Source organism: Solanum stenotomum, chromosome 7 (genome assembly GCF_019186545.1).
Source record: "Solanum stenotomum isolate F172 chromosome 7, ASM1918654v1, whole genome shotgun sequence".
NCBI lineage: Eukaryota > Viridiplantae > Streptophyta > Magnoliopsida > Solanales > Solanaceae > Solanum > Solanum stenotomum.
The window spans coordinates 10322771-10343801 of NC_064288.1; positions in this window are offsets into that span (position 1 = coordinate 10322771).

The following is a 21031-nucleotide window of genomic DNA, read 5'->3' on the forward strand; positions in this document are numbered from 1 at the left end:
TGAGTCAGGCTCGATCGATGCATTGCATAATTTTTATTTTTTTATTATTTTTATTTTTTATTTTTTTTCTTCTTTACTCACCCTTAGGAAACATTCCTCATAGTTAGCGTAACCTCTGAACATACAGTGTCTGCAAAAGAGCTAGGAAAGCTTCATCAGAAGGGTAAAAGCTACATGAGGACTTTGTTGGATATAGTCAACAAAATGGAAAGCTCAATAGACTTCGGAACATGTCATAATCTAAAACGCTGGAGAATTACTATATATATATATATATATACCTAATATATACGTAGTATACTTATTTTTCTAGAAAAACAAGCTAATTCTTTTTTTAAAAAAATATTCTACTCATCCACCTACCAAGTCTCTAGGTTAAGAAACTATGTGCGGTACTGACAAGGTGTCGAAGGATTCTAGTGACGAAGCTTCAGTTCACAAGTAGATGCAAATCAACACCCCATCCCAAACTAAAATTTTCTTTGAGTGCAGGAACACATGAATCAAGAAGATAACATCAAGTTTTGGGGCATTACCAGACACGCCATTCGACTTCTCACAATCATGAGCCAAAATACTCTTTCCTTACTTTATTTCCCCGAAGTACTTCAACTTGCATCTTATGTCTTAGAATATTTCATTTAAATTTTTAAAGGTACACTCAAGATCCAGATCAAGTGCTGAAGAAAAGAGGATCCTCATAAGAAAATAAGATAGTTAGCTTTCTTTCGAAATAACTCCACCAACTGGAGCTTGTAATCTAACCTCATCAGCGACTCCGCCAATCGGAGACCATCGTCTAACAGCGCCAAACTCCACAAGTCTGGGGTTGTACATAGCAAATGTCACTCAAACTCCACCGATCGGAGGCTGTACATAGCAAACATCGTCAAACTCCACCACTCGGAGGTTGTACATAGCAAACATCGATCGAACTCCGCCAATCGGAGACCACATCATAGTGACGTCACTGAAGCTCCATCGATCGGGGCAAGCACGCATAGAAACGCTGTCACACGCCGACAATTAAATTTACATTACAATCTTTACACAGCCAGATACAGGCTTTTACATTACAACAGCCCCGCCAGTCGAGGGCTTTTACATTACAAGCTTTACACAGCCGGATACAGGCTTTTACATTACAATAGCCCCGCCAGCCGAGGGCTTTTACATTACAAGCATTACACAGCCGGATACAGACTTTTACATTACAACAGCCCCGCCAGTCGAGGGCTTTTACATTACAAGTTTTACACAGCCGGATACAGGCTTTTACATTACAACAGCCCCGCCAGTCAGACGCCTTACATTACAAGTTTTACACAGCCGGATACATGCTTTTCCATTACAACATCCCCGCCAGCCGGAGGCCTTACACTACAAGTTTTACACAGTCGAATACAGGCTTTTACAGCACAACAGCCCCGCCAGTCGAGGGCTTCTACATTACAAGTTACTTTACCTATATCACACTCACAACACAAAAAGAGGCGTCAATAGTCGTCTGAACATCTGCACTCTACTCATTACATTACTATTTCAATTTATAATTTTTGAACTGCAACAGGTACTTTTCACCCTTTTACATGTTTTGCAGGAAAAAGCATTACAACGAGGAACTCCCTCTAAGCAGCAAACTAGGGCAAGTTAGTGCAATGCAAGCATCACTAGCTACGTCAAGGATTCACTTTCAAAACTCAACTCAACTCGATTTTCAGAAGTTCAGATTTAAATTTCACTTATAGCTCTTTCATGTCTCAGTTCATTGTAACACGACACCAGGCATTCTTTTGAAAATTCATCTACCATGAGTCTTTAGTAGAATTTGCTACGGAGCATTTCTCATACAAGTTTCTTTAAAACTGTATCTCATCCCTCTATTCATGCTAATCTCTTCATACCTTACCACCGAAAGATTTCAGTATTATCATAATTCAATACTGGGCAAATTTTTAATAAAAATTTGTTGTGTTCTTGAACTACATGTGGCCTGATTTCTCATGAAACCTGAGATATGTAGGCAGCTCGGAAGCCAGAGTTCGGCCATAACTCCATAAACATTCTTGTCAAGTTATTGCTCAAAGTGTATTTTTGTGGGTCGCCTAAAATTGGATTGTGTCAATATTTCTTTGCCCACGTCTTCTTTACTCTCTTCCATGGACAAAGAAAGGGGCAAGCTGTTGACACCCAATTTTGGCTCTCCACATTTAACTATAGTTATAATTATAATAATAATAAAAATATATATATGTTGTGAAATTTTTTCATAGGAATACAAAAATTTTAATTACTTATTTGACTTGATAAATTTATTTCTTAAATGTTATTTCTTATAAAAATTAAATATATTATATTACTACTTACTTTCTCATTTTTTTTAAATAAATGTTGTTCTTCTTAAGAATTGAATCTATTTTGATACAAATATAATTCCTTTTGTCGCAATAGATATTTTTTGTACATTTATTAAAATTAGAAAGCTTAGTTAATTGATGATTTATTAATTTATATTAATTTAATTTTAAGAGTGACTAATTTTATCAAATAAGCTAATCTTGCAAAATAATTATCTCTTATGGCTATTTAATAAAGAAAATAGTTATAATTTAAATGAATTTAATTTGAACAAATTTGGCAATCCAAGTCTCCTTAAACCGGCCAATCCGTGTATGCCACGTAGGCGAGCACATGGATTGTGCTTCTTTAGCTTAAATCTTGACCCTACGATTAAATCTAACGGTCCTAGTTAATTAAGCTTTTTCCATAATATATATATTCCTTTTAATCCTTGATTTATCTTAACCGTCCGATCAAATGATCGGACAGCCCGAATTAAGTAAGACCTTTTCATCTTTTCTTAAATCGTACAACCTCCCCCATCGCCTCAAACTTCTTCTTTTCCCAAGAAGTGACGCTTCTCCTTCCCCAAGTTCCTTCTTCCCCAAACGTTTCGCCCCTTTCCCAGGTCTACCAAAGAAAACGGCTATAGACCGCCGGAAAGCAACAATATCCGGCGGTCTCCAACACCATCCCCCACGCCGTCCATCAATTATAGCCCCTTCCTATCAACTTTACATCCCTTCCATCATCTTTTATGAACCAAAACAGACCTCAAAAGCCTTACCACCGGCACTGCTACGCCTGAAAAAGGCGAAAGGCATGAAGAACCATTGGATTTGGGGCAAGTCGTCCCTTTAATCTGATGGATGTAAGGTTCCATCACTTATTTTTTGAACGTAGTATAGGCCCCAAATCGGCTATAAAGAGGAAGACGGATCCAAGAGCAATCCAACAATCATCCAGGAAATTCAAAGAACTATCCAAAAGAGCAAACATTGCAACACACTTCAAGTTTTTTTTTTAGAATTCAAAAATCCTCTTCTTTTTCTGGTCCTTCTATTTTTTTTTTTTGAATTAGAGTTTGAGAAAGTTGGAAGTTTAAATCTCTTGGCTTTGAAGTTCTAGTTTGCTGCTCCACACAAGGTCAGAAATCGCCCCACTTTTACGCTTTTTTTAGTTTTTTTTTGGAGATAAAATATAGTTACTCTGTGTTGTTATCTTGATTCTGCTTATTAAAATTCATTTGCTATTCTGAGTATATACATAAAATGGTTATTATGAGATAATTTCAATTAGAGGAATTGTTGATTTGTCTATTTGATATGCGAGGTATGCCTGTTAAATATATTTTATACAAACTAATTAGTTTTAGGTATTAAACTTAAGCCACATCACTATTTTTTGCGATCTAGATAACTGAAGTTGGTCTGGTTTTCTTGTTTGAAAATCTTTGCACATCCATGTAACTAAGGGCGTATGTTTATGAGGTTAAAGATATGAGTCGATGAATTGTTATCTATCTTAATTACCATGACCATGAATTAGTTAATAAATCAATCTCATATGAATCAAAAGAGAAGAAGAATGATATAGTCCGTTGAGTATATGCTTCTCAAGATGATCTGGTTGCTTACTTCTATTCTATCGAACTCTAGGGATAATACATTGTTGCTACTATTTTATCGTAGGTCAACATATAAAATATCTTGAGGTGTCGCATTATTTAAAGGACACAATTCATATATGTTTGAAGAGAACAAAACATACATTATTTGCTGTATTTGACGTATTTTGTTTATCTTTTTTCCTTAGAATAACAAATATGTATGAAGGCTTATCTTCAGAAAATAACTAGTATAGGCTCTGTTTTTCTTGGTCCACTTTCCTAGACGAGTTACATACATTGAGCTCGTAGGAATGTATCTTCAAAGATTTCTTTTAATTTCCAAACATCGATGTCATGTAAGGAACTTCGTGTCAAATTAAATCTCGACAGAACGAGTATGTTGATAGTTACTACATCTTATCTTGTAAAATCCAGAATTCCTAGAAAAAATGTAGCCATAACTTTCTTATCTTTCGAATTGCACTCTCCTTTCAACTTAACTTCAGCCAAATATTTATTTATATTATGAAAATACGGTTAGCAGTCCATTTCCCTTTCTTGTATAATGTGTGACTTAGATCCCCCATGCATATGAGCAGTAAAATAGTAGATGATAAATACATTTTTGACAGTAAAATAAGATGTGGGTTATATGTTTATGTAAAATTTATTCTTTTGCCATTGTTTAAAATTTCATGCTCTAAACTAATACCACACAATTTAGTTTAAATCTGTTCCGTTTTGATGTGTATTAAGTTTGAGATTTTCTCCTCACCATAGGCTTAAGAACTTTGTTTTTACGCATTCTTTCCAAGAGTAAAATATGGCCTTTTAAACCCTTTGTTTTCTTTAGTATGTAGGAGGTGTAGTGTAAGCATATTAGCCAACACCTCCTTGTTTAATCCTAATCGATCGGCAAATGATTTCCTAAAAGAGCACCCTTTGTAGTAACTTGTATAAATCATCAGCTTTGCTATTACATTTCTATTAATAGACATATTTTTGAAGTGATATTCTTCTTAGCTTGATGAATAATGTCTAGCGAAGCTTTTAGAGCATGTAGTACTCAATTGATGCGCTAGATTGTTGACTTCGAATTATTAAAATCTTGCTGATCGTTATGATTATTATTGGCATGATACTTTTTTTTTTCTTTTTTTTTTTAATATATGAATGTCTATAATTAGGAATATTGTTCTCAGCTTTTGTCGCATTCTTGATTATAATACTTGTACATGGGTCTAAACATGTCATTAATAGAGACTATTATTCGGGTGTACCTCTCTTTCTAACTCTTTATTTTTCTTCTTATGTCTCATGTGCAATCGGAGGGCTGGAGTTTCTACTGAGGAACTCATTTTTTGGCCTAAGATATTAGGCCAACATCAATTAGGATCATCACAACGCTTGGATTCTCGCAAATTAGGAATCCAATATTTCTTAGTCTTCCTCTTTTCGAGTCTTAATTATATTATTTGGATATATTGACTAACCTTTACTTACAAGTTTTGATATACTGTTTGGTTTTTATTTTGAAGCTTATTTTACGTGAACTGATATTATTTGTTTACGAATTTAGTTGAGACACATTTAGAACATATGATACAAAAGATATTTTCTTAAAAAATGGGTTAGCATTTTTATTTATAATATTCTTTCAGGCCTTTTAAGTTGAAAAGAGGGGCTTATAGTTTCAAAAGTTTTCCAAATAAAGTTTCGAACGGTTAAAATATTATTCGTTTAGTGTTTTAAAATTGGGAAAAAGAAATACATATCGACTTAGGCCTTTATCTTAAGAAATAGGAAAAATTATCATCTAAAATTCTCAATTGAAGTTTTAAAGGGTGAAATAATATTCATTCAGGTACTTGAGTAGGAAAAAATAAAACTCATGAATTGGGACACTTCCAAATGAGTTTAGAGATGCATAAAGGCTAAATTAATTAACTTGTGGAATTATATTTTTTTAATGTGACTATAGAATGAGTCCTAATAGTTAGGCCTATTTTTATACTCTTTACATCACCCCTTATAAAATGTATTGACTATTCTTATTTTTCGAATCAAGCATTACTAAAATATTTTAATCTTGTAACACGTTATTTCAAATTTTATTTTTTATACTCTTTACATCAACTCTTTATAAAGTATATTGACTATTCTTATTCTTTTTGGATCAAATATTGCTAAAAACATTTTAATCTTTTAACATGCCATTTCAAAATTTTAGATATGCCAACAAGTTCAAATACAATGTACATATATGTGTCATACATATAAAGGTATATTCTATATTTTCTCTACATAATCTAGTTTTATCTAATATCTCTTTTATTAATGTTATTTATTTATTTTTATAATTTATGAATGCCTACACTTAAATATACATATTACTTTACTATATATAATCTATCATCAATTTGTCTATACATGTAAATAAATAATAAGTGCTCATATGTTCTAAACAACTTACATGTATATACTATACTTTATAATAAGCATAATTTTTTATTTCTATCTAATATTTTAACATTTAGTATCTTTATTATTTATTTATTTTAAATTTTTTTGGAAACTCTATTTTATCCAAATTACACATCACATATTACTACATATTTACACTCAACTACTACCTTATTTTTACGTCTTAATAAGACGACATATTTTCGCAAATTCAACATCTATATATTTTTGGGATGATTTTATTATGATACACCTATCTATATATATCTTACATGTGAATATATCGTATATTTAAGTACATTTATTTATTTATTTTACAATACTACTATTAAATATAATTTATAAGACATATATGTGTCGTACCTTGTATTGTACCCTTTTCTTAAACTAACCAATAACTTATCGTTTCATCATTAAAAGCAAATAAATAAACAAGTTTTCCTAATCATATTTTCCTAAATTGAGTTTAAAGGACTATCTTCGGATAGGCTCTGAGGGATGCTTAACACCTTCCCCTCGAGTAACCAAATCCCTTACTTAGAATCTCACTGGTTTCGCAAATCAAAACAGAGTTCACATTTACATATTTTAAAAAATGGTTTTCCTAATAGTTTCCTTAAAATTTAGGTGGCGACTCTAAAACAAAAACAATTTTTTCCAAAAATCAGAGTGTCAGCCATATTATGTTGTGAACTATTTCGGTCGGTTTGAAATAGGGTGCAACAATGGTGATACAGTTGTAGTATCTAATGTAGGTAGGAGTTGTTTGACCGAGTGAAATGTTATCTCTAATGTTCTCCATATACCTCAATTCAGTTATAAGCTGCTCTCAGTGTCTATGGTAGTCAAGGAATGGCAGTGTTTAGTAAGTTTTTTCCCTGATTTCTGTGTATTCCAGGATCTTTACACTGGGAAGGTGAGAGCAATTGGAAGGATTAATGGTGGACTATATTTTTTAGCTGATCAGAGTACTAAGAAGTCAGTCAAATGGAAAAGAATTGGTTGCAAATTCTGTAGAAAAGAAGCAGCAAGAAGAGGTGGACCTGTTGCACAAGAGGTTTGGACATGTGTCTACTAATGTACTAAAGAGAATTTTGTATGTAGAGAAGTCTTTCGATATAGATGATGGACTGAAACAATGTACTGTGTGTCCTAGTGCAAAACAAACTAGGTTGTCATTTCCTTCTAGCAATATTAAAACTACTTGTTGCTTTGATCTTGTACACATGGACTTATGGGGGCCCTATAGAGTTCCCACTATGACTGGCAATAGGTACTTCTTGACAATTGTTGATTTCTCCAGAGTGACTTGGGTGTTTTTGCTGAAATTTAAGACTGATGTGTTTGTTCAGATGAAGCATTTTTTGAGTTATGTACAGACTCAATTTAATAAGGTAGCAAAAGTGGTAAGAACAGATAATGGGTCTGAATTTGTGAATTCATTGTGCAATAGTTTTGTTTAAAAGTCTTGGGATTGTTCATCAGACATCATGTGCATACACTCCTCAGTAAAATAGAGTGGCAGAAAGAAAGCACAGACACATTTTAGAGGTAACAAGAGCACTAAGATTTCAAGGGGAGATCCCAATAAGATTCTGGGGGTATTGTGTGTTAGCAGTTGTCATTATAAATAGACTACCAAGTTTAGTGTTACATTATCAAACTCCATATGAAAGGTTGTATGGGAAGAAGCCCAACTGTGATCATCTTAGAGTAGTGGGATGTTTGTGTTATGCTAAGGTACTTAATGAGCATGATAAGTTGTTAACTAGAACAAAAACCACTGTACTTATGGGTTTTCTGATACTCAAAAGGGGTATGTCTTGTATGATATAGTAAATAAGTCTTTCTTTGTGAGCAGGGATGTCTCCTTTAGAGAAGATGTATTTCCATTTAAGGAGAAAAATAAGTCCCTTCAAGAGCATCAGTGTGTGTTTCCCCTAGGTGATCAGCAGTATAGGGCAACTGTCACAACTACAAGTGTTGAGACAATTCAAGTTGCTCCTCAAATAGGTGATGAAGTTTGTGGTTCTGCAGATTCACAAGATACAGTCTTAGGCTCTCAGAGTAACCAACATGAGGTGACACAAGAGGCTACTAATACAGACATGTCCCATAAGGTGCAGGGTCAGAGAAAGTCAACTAGAGACAGGAAGACACCAATTTGGATGACTGATTTTGTCTCTTTAAACATTCACAAAAAAGTGCCTTATGCACTGTCTAAGTATGTGTCTTATGAGAGGTTGTCAAAAGAGTACATGACTTGTTTAGCAGCTTCTTCATCAGTTTCTGAACCAACCAACTACTTGGAGGCAAGTAAAGATTCAAGGTGGGTTCAGGCTATGAAAGATGAAGTAGAAGCTTTAAGTCACAACCATACTTGGGATGTGGTTGGTTTACCTAAAGGCAAGAAACCTATTGGGTGTAGATGGGTGTATAGAGTAAAGTATAAAGTTTCAGGTGAGGTAGAAAGGTTTAAAGCTAGGCTGGTTGCAAAAGGGTATAATCAAAGAGAAGGTATAGATTTTAAAGAGACTTTCTCTCCAGTAGTAAAAATGAAAACAGTAAGAACTGTTCTGGCAGCAGCAGCAAAGAATAAATGGTATGTTCATCAGATGGATGTCTATAATGCTTTTCTCAATGGAGACCTAACTGATGAGATATATATGGACTTGCCTCAGGGGTTTGCAAGCCAGAGGGAGAACAAGATGTGTAGGCTAGTCAAATCCCTATATGGTTTAAAACAGGCTCCTAGACAATGGAATACAAAGTTATCAGAGGCATTGGTGAAGTTCAGGTTTGTTCAGAGTCGATATGATCCCTTTTTGTATGTTAAAAAGACACCTAAATGAGTTAAACTTGTGTTAGTATATGTAGATGATATGTTGGTCACTGGTGATAGTCTGAAGTTGATAGAGGAAACCAAAACTACTTTGCCAGAGACTTTCAAGATGAAAGATTTAGGAGAGTTAAAATTTTTCCTTGGTATTGAATTTGCAAGGTCTGACAAAGGAATACTAATGCATCAAAGAAGGTATGCATTAGAACTATTGGCTGAATTGGGGTTAGGAGCAGCTAAGCCAGCTGGGGCTCCCATAGACTATAACCTAAAACTCACCTCAAAACAGTTTGATGATCATGTCAAGCACATGAAACCAAATAATGATCCTCCTACTAATCAAAAGGCATATCAAAGGTTGGTTGGGAAACTGCTTTATTTAACAATGACCAGGCCTGATATAGCATTTAGTGTACAAACTTTAAGTCAGTTTCTACAAGATCCTAAAAAGTCACATATGGAAGCTGCAGTTAGAGTGGTAAGGTATGTCAAAAATCAGCCAGGGTTAGGAGTTCTTTTGTCTAGTAGTTCAGAAGAGAAGGTCAGTGCTTATTGTGATGCTGATTGGGCATCTTGTCCACAAACTAGAAGGTCTGTAACTGGCTATTTTGTGAAGCTGGGAGATTCAATAGTTTCTTGAAAGTCAAAGAAACAGACTACAGTTTCCAGAAGCTCTGCAGAAGCAGAGTTCAGAAGTCTTACAGTTGTTGTAGCAGAACTAGTATGGATACTAGGTTTAATGAAGGAAATTGGAAGTGAGGTAACACTCCCAGTTTGTGTCTTCAGTGATAGCAAGTCTGCAATGCAAATAGCAGCAAATCCGGTTTATCACGAAAGAACAAAACACATTGATGTTGATTGTTATTTCATCAGAGAAAAAATTCTTCAAGGAGTTATTACTACTAGCTACATTTCAACACAAGAACAGCCAGCAGATATGCTGACTAAGGGGCTTACTAGAGTTCATCACAACTATCTTAATTCCAAGCTAGGACTATGTGATATATTCTCCCCTTCCTAGCTTGAGGGGGAGTGTTGAGATAAAGAAAAAGAAGGTTGTTAGTATTTCTTAATTAAAGTTAGTTATAACTAACTATTAGTTAGTTATATAGTAACGGTCACAAATCTCCTTATATAAGGGAGACTTTGTTGTTAGTGAATGTAAGTTTTTCAATTGAGTTCAGTTTTACTAATAAGAAAAACAAACTGTTTCTTCCTTCTTTGTTCTTCTCCCCTTCTTCCTCTAGTTCTGGAATATACTTCCAAGAACAATTTCAGTAAATGGTGATCTAGTACTTAGTAATGAGTCACGAGAACCATAGGGGATTGACAAAATCATATATCATATATATACATAAAAGAGAACCTTAAGCCTGCTTATATGGCGCCACCACAAACCAGTATTCCCTTTTAATTTGTTTATTTCCAAAACTAGTCTTCCCCTTTCAAGAAAAGTTGTGACATTTATGAAAAGTTGTAACTTTAATGAAGAGTTGCGACTTTTATGAAAAATTGTGACTTTTTATGCAAAGTTGTGACTTTTATGAAAAGTTGTGACTTTTATGAAAAGTTGTGACTTTTATGAAAAGTTGCGATTTTAATGAAGAGTTGCGACTTTTATGAAAAATTGTGACTTTTATGAAAAGTAGCGACTTTAATGAAGAATTGCGATTTTTATGAACAGTTGTAACTTTTATGAAAGGTTGTTACCTTTTCAAAGGGTTGTGACCAGGCCGAAAGGTTGCAACTTTTTCAAATAGTTGTAACCTTTCCGATAAGGCACAATAAACATTTGATCACACTACCCTTTGTTATCTATAAATAGATGAATTTCCTCTCATTTTAAAACAACGAAAATTCTGAACATCTTCTTCTTCTTCACAATTAAATATTTGTGTACTTTGCTCCTGTTGAGTGGCTCATTGACACCCTTGTTTATGTTACAGATCATGGTATGTATTTTTAGAGTCATTAATTTATGCTTATGTTATTAAGGATAAATGATAAGATGTAATAACTTTCATTTTCCTTTACATAATTAATGTTTGTTACTACGTAATCTTGTATGTCAAATAATATAGTGTTTTAGTTTTAATGACAGGTATATTTTAAGTATTATTTCATAAATTCTGTAATATTAAATTCTCGAGTGAAGCGCGAATAATTTTACTAGTATTTGCCAAAGATTATTAGATTTTATTCCACGTCCTAAAGACTGCAACTGAACCACACTTAATGCACACATGCTAGAGAAACTACAATTACCTGACTTGGCAACACAAGATATGGTCAATCAAATAGCTAGATGTTACATGCTTTGGATGATTGTTGGTATGATGATGGCTAATACATTCGATAATTATTTAAAACTTATGTACCTTCATATGCTCGAGGACGTCAATGTAATTTTATCTTATTAGATTTATTAGGTTTTATCCCACGTCCTAAAGACTTCAACTGTAGTTGCCTAAAGGTAATCACACTTAATGCGCACATGCTAGAGCAACTACAATTACCTGACTTGGCAACACAAGATATGGTCAATCAAATTAACAACAACCTAATAAGATCTAATTATTTAAAGCTTATGTACCTTCATATGCTCAAGGACATTAATGAAATTAGATCTTATAGTTGGGGTAGTGCGACCTTAGCGTGCTTGGATCGCTCTCTCGGTAGGATAACCAAAATGAGATAGATGGATTTATATCACTACTCTAGGTATACTTAATAACTAAATCAATTATTTATTAATATTTCTTCTAGTTTATAATCTCCTAATTATACATTTATATGTTATGTTTAGATTTGGGCATTGGAGAGAGTTACTGTCTTAAGACCTCATGTAATAGCACAAAGGGACATCAAAAATAGTTTTCTTGTTAGTTTACGTAGAGATCCACGTGCTACTAGATTGTTTGCACATTTTTGTTGGACCGATACCACCATGCATGTGTTGAAAGATTTTAGGGATGCACTTGATTCCATGACCGAGGATCATGTATGATGTTATATCGGTTTTGTTTTAATTTTCTATATATATATATATATATTGTAGCTGAAACTCATTTGTTTTCTATTCATGTAGTTTAATTGGGAACCATGTTCTGATGACTTAATTAAGAGTCTTCCTGACTATTGTCGCATGGGACAAGGTATATGGCATGTTAAAGTTCCATTTTTTTGTTGGGATGTCGTCAAGGTTTACTTGCATGATCAAGTTATGAGGCAGTTTGCATTGAAACAAATGATACCAACTTCATTTCTATTTGACGCCACACATTTTCACCATGATTGTAAGGGAAGACCAAATAAAAATTGAGAGTTAGAGCATGCACAATGATTGCCTTTTTGGAACCAGCAACTTCAATATATTTGTGATCCACTGGTCAATCATGAACCACTTCGATACGATGACCCTTACTTTACTTGGGTCGACACGTCACTCGTATTGTTATTGGTAATCCTACTCAGCGTCCTCAACAACTAGAAGGTTATGTGTCAAATTCAACGGCATATGAAACAATGATATCTATTAGATCATATATGTTCGTGATTTATCTTTTGGGGTTATACCAATGGCAAGGTGAATATTACTTGTTCTCGGAAATTTTGACTTGGAAAATTGTTACATATGTTTTTTCTTGGAATATATTACATAAGTGCTTTTGGTCTTTATTTGAGCATCTGTTATAAAAAAGAATGGAAACTTTAAGAACGTAAATTTTTTCATTCTTCTGTTTCCATTCTCGAAGACAGAAGGATTCTGTTTGCTTTTCATTTTTCAGTAACATTAACTAGTTATTGATTATGTTGTTCATTGTAGTCTTAATATTATTGTTTTATAGCTTTAACAAAAGTTTATAACTTTCATATACAGATAATGTAATGTTTTTTTAAGTTTCACTAGGATCTTTTAGTTTGCTCCCTATATAAAAATGTACATCGTGTATTCACTAAGACCACTTTGCGCAATAGTGCGGAATGAATAAGGAGAAATATGCTTGACATATGTGCACGAGGCTGCTAGGATTAATGTACAAGCAGATTAGAAAAGAGATGAGGTACATCCTGATCATTTACACCCCCCTGTTCGTAGGCAAAGAAAAGGTGGTGATGCTGGTAGGAGGGCTCGTGCTATTGAGAAAGGACGAGTGCCTGTTGAAATGGATGAATTAGTCTCAGAAGATGATCACGCAACTTGTGATATTGGTTCCATTTCAAGGAGCCACACTCAGGAAGTCACTCCCTGAGCATCAGGCATGACATATCAACCAATAAATACTGAAATTGTTTCATACACAATGTCACAAATATCAAGGAATACAAGTCTTTCATCACTTGATAATGTATTTGGTGGTCCTTGGCCTCAACATTTTGAGAATGCCCCTAACTTTACCTCATTACCTGTGCTGCCAATGTCCATTGAGACCCCTGATGTTATCAATATTTTAGAGGACTCCAACATTGATATATAAGGTAATAAGTTGGATGATTTTAACGATGAAATGGATAATGCAAGCGAAGGTGGTGAACCAGCAGTGAAGGAGAAACTTAAGATTTTTCCTAAGCATTGTGGGACTGTTACTTCTAACATCTTTATGTTATTTTTTGACATAACTTCTTCACTTTTTAGTTGAATAATTGAAAATTAGCCTTGCTTGTTGATGAGTGGTGGATTTTCACTCATTTGAGGCTCTTGTTCTAGTTATTTTGGCTTAGTTTAGTTTAGAATTGGTGCTTTTAATGTGGTTTTCTTCATATTTGCTGGAAAATGAAATGAAGAGTTGATTTAGAAAATGTTTGAAGAAACCAATTGGAATTGAAGCAAGAAGAGGTCAATTGGAAGAAAGTGATGGCAATAGAAAATTCATCGTGATTAGGTGAAACAGAGGTCGCGATTGCGTAGGTCAAGAAATTCAGACTTTGTGACCGCATGGTCAATGTTCGCGAACACATGATCTTATGACACTACTCATCGAGATAGCTTAAGCAAGTTATCGCGACCGCGATAAAGAAATCGCCGATACCTGGGCAGATTGGATTCACCAAATTGATCTCAAAAACCTTTTTACACTCACCAGCAGTCATTATTCAGGGGAGGATACCACCATTGAATATTGAAGATTATCTTAGAGTTTAGCTTAGAAAAAAACTTGTACAATTTATTTTTGGGTTGAGAATTTGAAGGCAAGTTGCCTCATAATTCATCCTTTGGATTGGAGATTGTGTTTCTAATAGTAATATTTCTTATCCTCTCTTCTCTCCCTTGCTTTGTATTGCATGAATATAATTGTGGGTATAATTGCTAATTTAGATTGGAGTTTGTGCTAGAAATAGATAAATTCTTTGGGTCTTTGATTTCTCATTCTTTTGCTTTTGTATTTGATTCCATATTTATTATTCATGAAATTGAGTTTATTCTAATTCTCATGTTTGAATTTATGATTTAAGAACACGCTCAGATCTAGCTTCCTATATTTGTGGGTTGCTCGAAAGAGAATTCGTGAAGTGGAGAATTAAATTAATAACTACCTTTTAGCTTTGAATCTTGAGTTTTAAGACCAAAAGGAGAAGATTTAGGTTTTCATTGTTGAATGCAGGACTAACTCGAAAGAGAGGTCTAAAATAAGGTATTAGGTTGTTGTGTTGAATTACATGATTGAGACCGAAAGAATATTCTATGATATAGCACTTTGAGACCAAAAGGAGATTAGTGTTGTTAAAGATGACCTGGCCTACCTATGATTGAATTAACATGTGTTGAGATTGCAGTAGATCGTTGAATGAGTGTTAGAGTTCTGAATTTTCCAATTCTTAATTATCCTTTGCTTGATTAGTTCTTTGCCCAAAATCTTAATTTGTGTTACTAAACCATCATATTTTTTATTAAAAAAAATTGGTTTTCCATCCGATGTCCGGAGCTCACATTGGGGCTCCGACTAAATTTGGATTGCGCTTTACAAGGCCCATTTGGAGGTGGCGCTCCCAACATGATTTTCTCCATACCCAAGGCTCGAACCCGAGACCTCTGGTTAAGAGTGAAGCACTCCCACCAGTGCACCACAACCCATGTTGGTATATTTTTTATAATTATGTATTCTTAAGTTTAGATTCAAGCTAATAGCTTGTAATTCTCTGTCTTTTCAATTGTCGATAAATTGTTTCTTGTGGAATTCAATTGTGACTCTTAGTTCGGTATTTTTATTGCTAACGACTGCTTACTCTTTTAACTTATTTTGAGGGTAATCTGAGCGTTATCACTTCTAAGAGAGTCACCATTTTTACAAGCATGACAGATCACTAAATGATTTCTCGAAGTCACCATACACCAATTCAAATGCGCGTTGACATTCAAGCACGCTTTTCTGTATGTCACTTGATGGCCAAATTTTTCATGAACCTTTGAAATGACATCTACCACCAAGTAGTTAGGATTTTTTTAAATTTATTTAGAAACGGAGATGTAATTAGATTGATATTTAGGTTGGTGTCGCCTCTAGAAATCCCTTCAGTCTCACATTTATAATTTTCAATATATTTTCCTATATTCCAAAGTTTATCTCCAACGTTTCGCCCTAGAAGAAACCACAAGCAACCCAATAAATTATAAAACTTACATCTCACAACCCATAGACTCTTGGTTGACGTTACCACCTTGAACTCTTTATTTTGTGTAAACCCCAAGTCGTTATAGCCCGTTTCAACTTTCTTTACTACTAAAAAAACATACCTTTTTAAAATCTTTTTGGCTTCCTCAGACCAAACTGAACAATTTTCCAACTCAGATTCACATGTAGACATGATATGTCTTCCTCATTCTCCAATGTCCTAAAATAGAGTAAAATATGATTTTGCATTTGAGACACACCATGTTCATAATTATGAAGATTTACACTAGTATCATTTTGAGAAACATCTCTAATATAATCGATATTTTCATCAATTTCACTCTCATCATTCTCTTCTGAAGGTTCATCTTCGTCCGAACTTTCACTACTAATTTCAACATTTACAGCATTATATTGATCAATGTTGGTCTCATTATCTCTACAAAAAATATATTAGTTAAATTCTAGCAAGATTTTGAATATAGAAGATTGTTTTAAAAACAGTAATTTGTAATCTAAAAGGTTATTTCTTCAATATAGATTTGTTGTTTTACATGACCTTATATTCCCTATGACTATAATCAATAGACATTTGGCTACTTGAGCCTTCATCAAATGATCAATGGTCATGCATCGACAATTCTTGAAATGATGGTTGAACAATCGATTCTGGAAAATGAGATTGACTAACCGTGACAAATCCATAATTTTGAGCCAACGGATTCATTTGATAACCATGATGACCACTAACTTGAAATACTACATTTTGATTTGTTGATTTGGTCTTTACAAACATCTCCAAAATATTTATATCAATCCCGCAAACTTTTTATATAAAAAAGAATTGTAACAAAGATTGATCATTCTCAATTTTAAACTCAATGAACCTTGAATTGATTCCTTGAATTGAACATGGATATCTTCCAGAAATATCCATTTGAATATTTTCACTATGTGTTCCCATTTTCTCGTGCAATAATCTGACCAATTCAACATAGTTAGTTGAGGTAGACATGCTAATAATCGTTCTAGCACATTCAGTATACCTGAATCTATTCATATCAGTAATTATTTAACCACTCCAATACAAAACAACTATCATATTATGTTCAAAATTTAATTTGTCATTTTTATCCTACACGTAAACATAAGACATTTTTTTTAAAAAAATATTAATAAATAAATAATAAAAAAGCTATATTAAGAACTTAATTAACATAGTATGATATATTAAATTGACTTATTTAATTCATACCTGATGAAGTTTTGTGAATATTATTTCAACAATGGCTACACAAGTAAAAACTTTGCTAAATATTGTTGGAATATGCAAAACATTCCTTACAACAAAATTTATTTTATAATCATATGTGGTTAGTTTGGAAAATGGAGGAATGTGACTTTAACATAGTGTCGTAACTGACGGTCACATTTTAAAGTCAAAATGTTACTAATAGTATCGTTTAATAGCTAAATTTGCAACGTTGTAGGATTTGATGGCCTGTGATTGGATTCGTAAGAAACGTTATTGTGAGTAGAGCCGTCAATATGGGTTAGGCCCGTTGGGCCGGCCTGGCCTAACCCGTGATTTGATAGGGCTAGGCTATGATTTTTGGAGCCCATTTAAGAAAAGAGATTTTTAGTCCGGCCTGAATAAACCTGCCGATTTGTGGAGCTTGACAAATATGGATAGGGCCGGCCTGTGGACCAAATAAAAATTAATTAAAAAATAAAAATATAATAGAGTATTAATTAAAAATAACAAGAGTCTAAACTCAATATCTGTTTAAAGTTTGAAATATTACAATTTAAATGCAAATTATGTTTATAAAATATGTACTACATAAAATAAAAATTCCCTAAAATTTCTAGGGAATCACTACATAGGTCATAGCCTATAGAATATTGTCATAGTTTTTGTATTTTATTATGATCATTGCAAAACAATTAGGTTAATATTTCTATTTAGCTATTTTTGCTTTTACTTGAAATCAAATTTAATAAATATTATAAAGATAATTTTATTTGTGTATTTGATTAACAAATACTAACACTAACACCATGTAATATTATATTGTCTTGTCGATATTTATAATAATATTTTTAAATTATAATTTAATTTAAAAAATAATAAAAAATATACTTTTAAGAAAAGATGGATGGCCCGGAAAAGCCCGTAGCCCACGTACTTGTGTGTTGGGCAGACCATTTCTGGCCCACACAAAAAATGGGCTAGCCCTGCCTGGCCCGTCGAATTTCTAAGCATGTATGGGTTGGCTCGGATGGAGTGGGCCAGCCCAAATTGACAACTCTAATTGTGAGTAATGTTTTAGGTGTAAAATGTACCTCAGAGTAACATATTTGGCTTAAAAAGTTACTCATGGTAACGTTTACCTAACGCCACCAGCCACAATATTTAACACAACTAAATATTTTAAAAAGAAAGTATGCCCTAAAACGTTACCACGTTTATACTAATTTTGCAAAAAATTTAACAAAATGTATTATTTTGATGAATTGGTTTAAATAATGAATTTGTTTGGTAAAAAATTCCTTGCTATGATATGATAAATCGGGCAAAATTTAGGGGGATATTCCATAAAGGGTCGGTGTTGTCTGAATTGCACTATAGTAAAATGTGTTATATCAATATTTTGTCATTGATAAATAATCAGACGAATTAAAAGTGTCTTCCGCACAAAAACACCTTAAGTATGTCTCTAAGCACATGATAACCATTCCAGGCTAGCCATCATATTGTGGTCGATGGTAAACAGAAAAGGTATTTAGTTGATGACCCCTTGTAATATAAGTAACTCTTGCAAAAAAGAATCAAGAATACAATATCTCTATCATCGATAATGTTTTCATGTAGATCGTGTGTAACCCCTTGTAATATAAGGGTTGATTCAGTGAAAATGAGTGATTTGATCCGAACATGAAGAACATAGTTGTGCTCAGGAGTTAAGGTTCTATTTGGATGGATTGTGTGGTGTTGATAAGAACGTATGGTTGTATCTAACACTGTGATATTGTCTAAGTGTGTTTCTCAAACTAATGACTGATAATTTAGAAATGGTTTTCCAATAGTTTAGAAATGAAACTCAAAAAGAGAAATGGTTTAGATGTGTTTTTGACACGTAACTCTTTTCTAAATAGCATCGATATAATTTATTTGAATCACTTTTTTTACTTCAATCAAAATCAAACCAAATTTAATAGGTTTTTAATTTTAGAAGTCAAATCAAACTTTTAAAAAAAATATTGTGGGAGGGGTGGGGGAGGGGGGGGGGGGNGGGAGGGGGGGGGGGGGGGGGGGGGGGTCGATTAGATTGAATTTGTCAGTTTTTTGTGGGTAGGAAATGATTTATCTTCTTTAAAAAAGATGTATTCAACACAATTTTGAATTAATCAAACTTAAAGATTTCAAATAATAGAAGGTTAAAACAGCAACAACCAAAAAATAGAGTAGTTCATTTCCCAAACTTTGCCACAAAATCTCTTCTACATCATAATTTACATAGTTCACAGGCTTTTATTTATTTATTTTCACCTAATTCAAATGACTCATAGTTCACACCTATCTATCCAATACCCACCTATTACTAACTACTTGACTGGTAGTCTTCTTGATTTTGGAGGTGCCCATTCATTTATGGGTAAATCACTTACGTGTGCACCATTTAAAAAATATTTATAACATTTGGCAACATTATTTTTTTTAACCATATATGCAATTTGGTTGAATTAAATTGACTTCATCCTTATTTTTTCAATCTTTCCCTCCCAACGTTTCTCTCGCGGCTTCTCACTGGCGATTTTCTCTCGCCGCTTCTCACTCGCAATTTTCTTCACAATTACACAGTTATACTTACCTTCAACGATGTGTATTCAGTGATCAATTTCGAGCAGAGAGTTTGAAGTTTTGAAGTTTTGAAAGGTTCAAAGGTTTGAATTTGATTGCATGTCATTAGTTACTTGTTTAATTCATGCTTAATTCTCTTTGTTCTGATTCAACTTTAGTGTTTGTGTAATACACCTTTAAAATAAAAGTTTAACTCATTTTGAAGTATGTTGGTTGATTTGTTACTATTAAAATTAATTGTCTAATTCATAATAGATACAAGTTCAATTCAGTCTGTTTTATCGAAAAAAGAAATAAAAAGACTTAGTTTTTATAAAAATCGATGCAACTTAACTTGTAAAGAAAAATCGATTTTAAAAGAGAATCGTCACTTAATTTTTTAAAAGAAAATTAAGCAGAAAAATCATTTGAAAATATCAAAGGAGGTTCGGGGTTCAATTTACACTTTAAGAAAGTGTTAGGCCCTTGAAATGTCCGCTAACGTGTGGTTAACCTATGACTTGACTAAATATTTGACTAATTTTGAAAATTAACGAAGTAAAGAAAAACCCATTTTAAAATATATTTTGAAAGGAAATGTATTAAAAAATATTTTTTAGGGAAACAATTTTTATAAATAACAAAGTAAGTAAATAATAAGAACTTAATTATTTCAATTAACATAAAAAATATTATTTTATGGGGAGTTAATTAAATTAAAACCAAAACAAATGAAGTTAGTTAAACAAGAAATAAATCAAATACAATCAAGGGGAAAGGAGATCATAAACTTGGGCCCTTGCCCAAGTTTCAAACTGTTGGGCTGGCAAGCCCAATTTAGTTCAATCTGTCGTAATCTAAATAGGGAAAATTTTCAAAATGTCAATATTTTAGCATTTAATAGGATCCCTTAGCCACATTTTCAATATTTATTAAAAGTGTCAATATTTTAGTTTGTTATATATCTTATTTATGTATTTCTTAATTTGTTTAATTTGAAAGAATACAATTATTTAATAACAGAAGGGAGAAAATATTTCAAAAAAAGGTAAATATCACTTAATTTTCTCATTAGTTACATTTTTTTAAAGAAAACTCAAACGTGTGCCTTTTTCACAATGTATTTTTGTTTTCCAGAATTTTGTAACCTTTTTTAAATCGTATTCATTTCAATATGTATATTATTTGTATTCATTATAGTTTTCATGTTGTATTTTGTATAATGAAACTTGTATTTTTTTTATTAGTTTGTATTCATTCCAATAGTTATGCCAAATGAATCTATAGTTATTTGAGAAACGTATTTATATTCATGTATTTTTTTC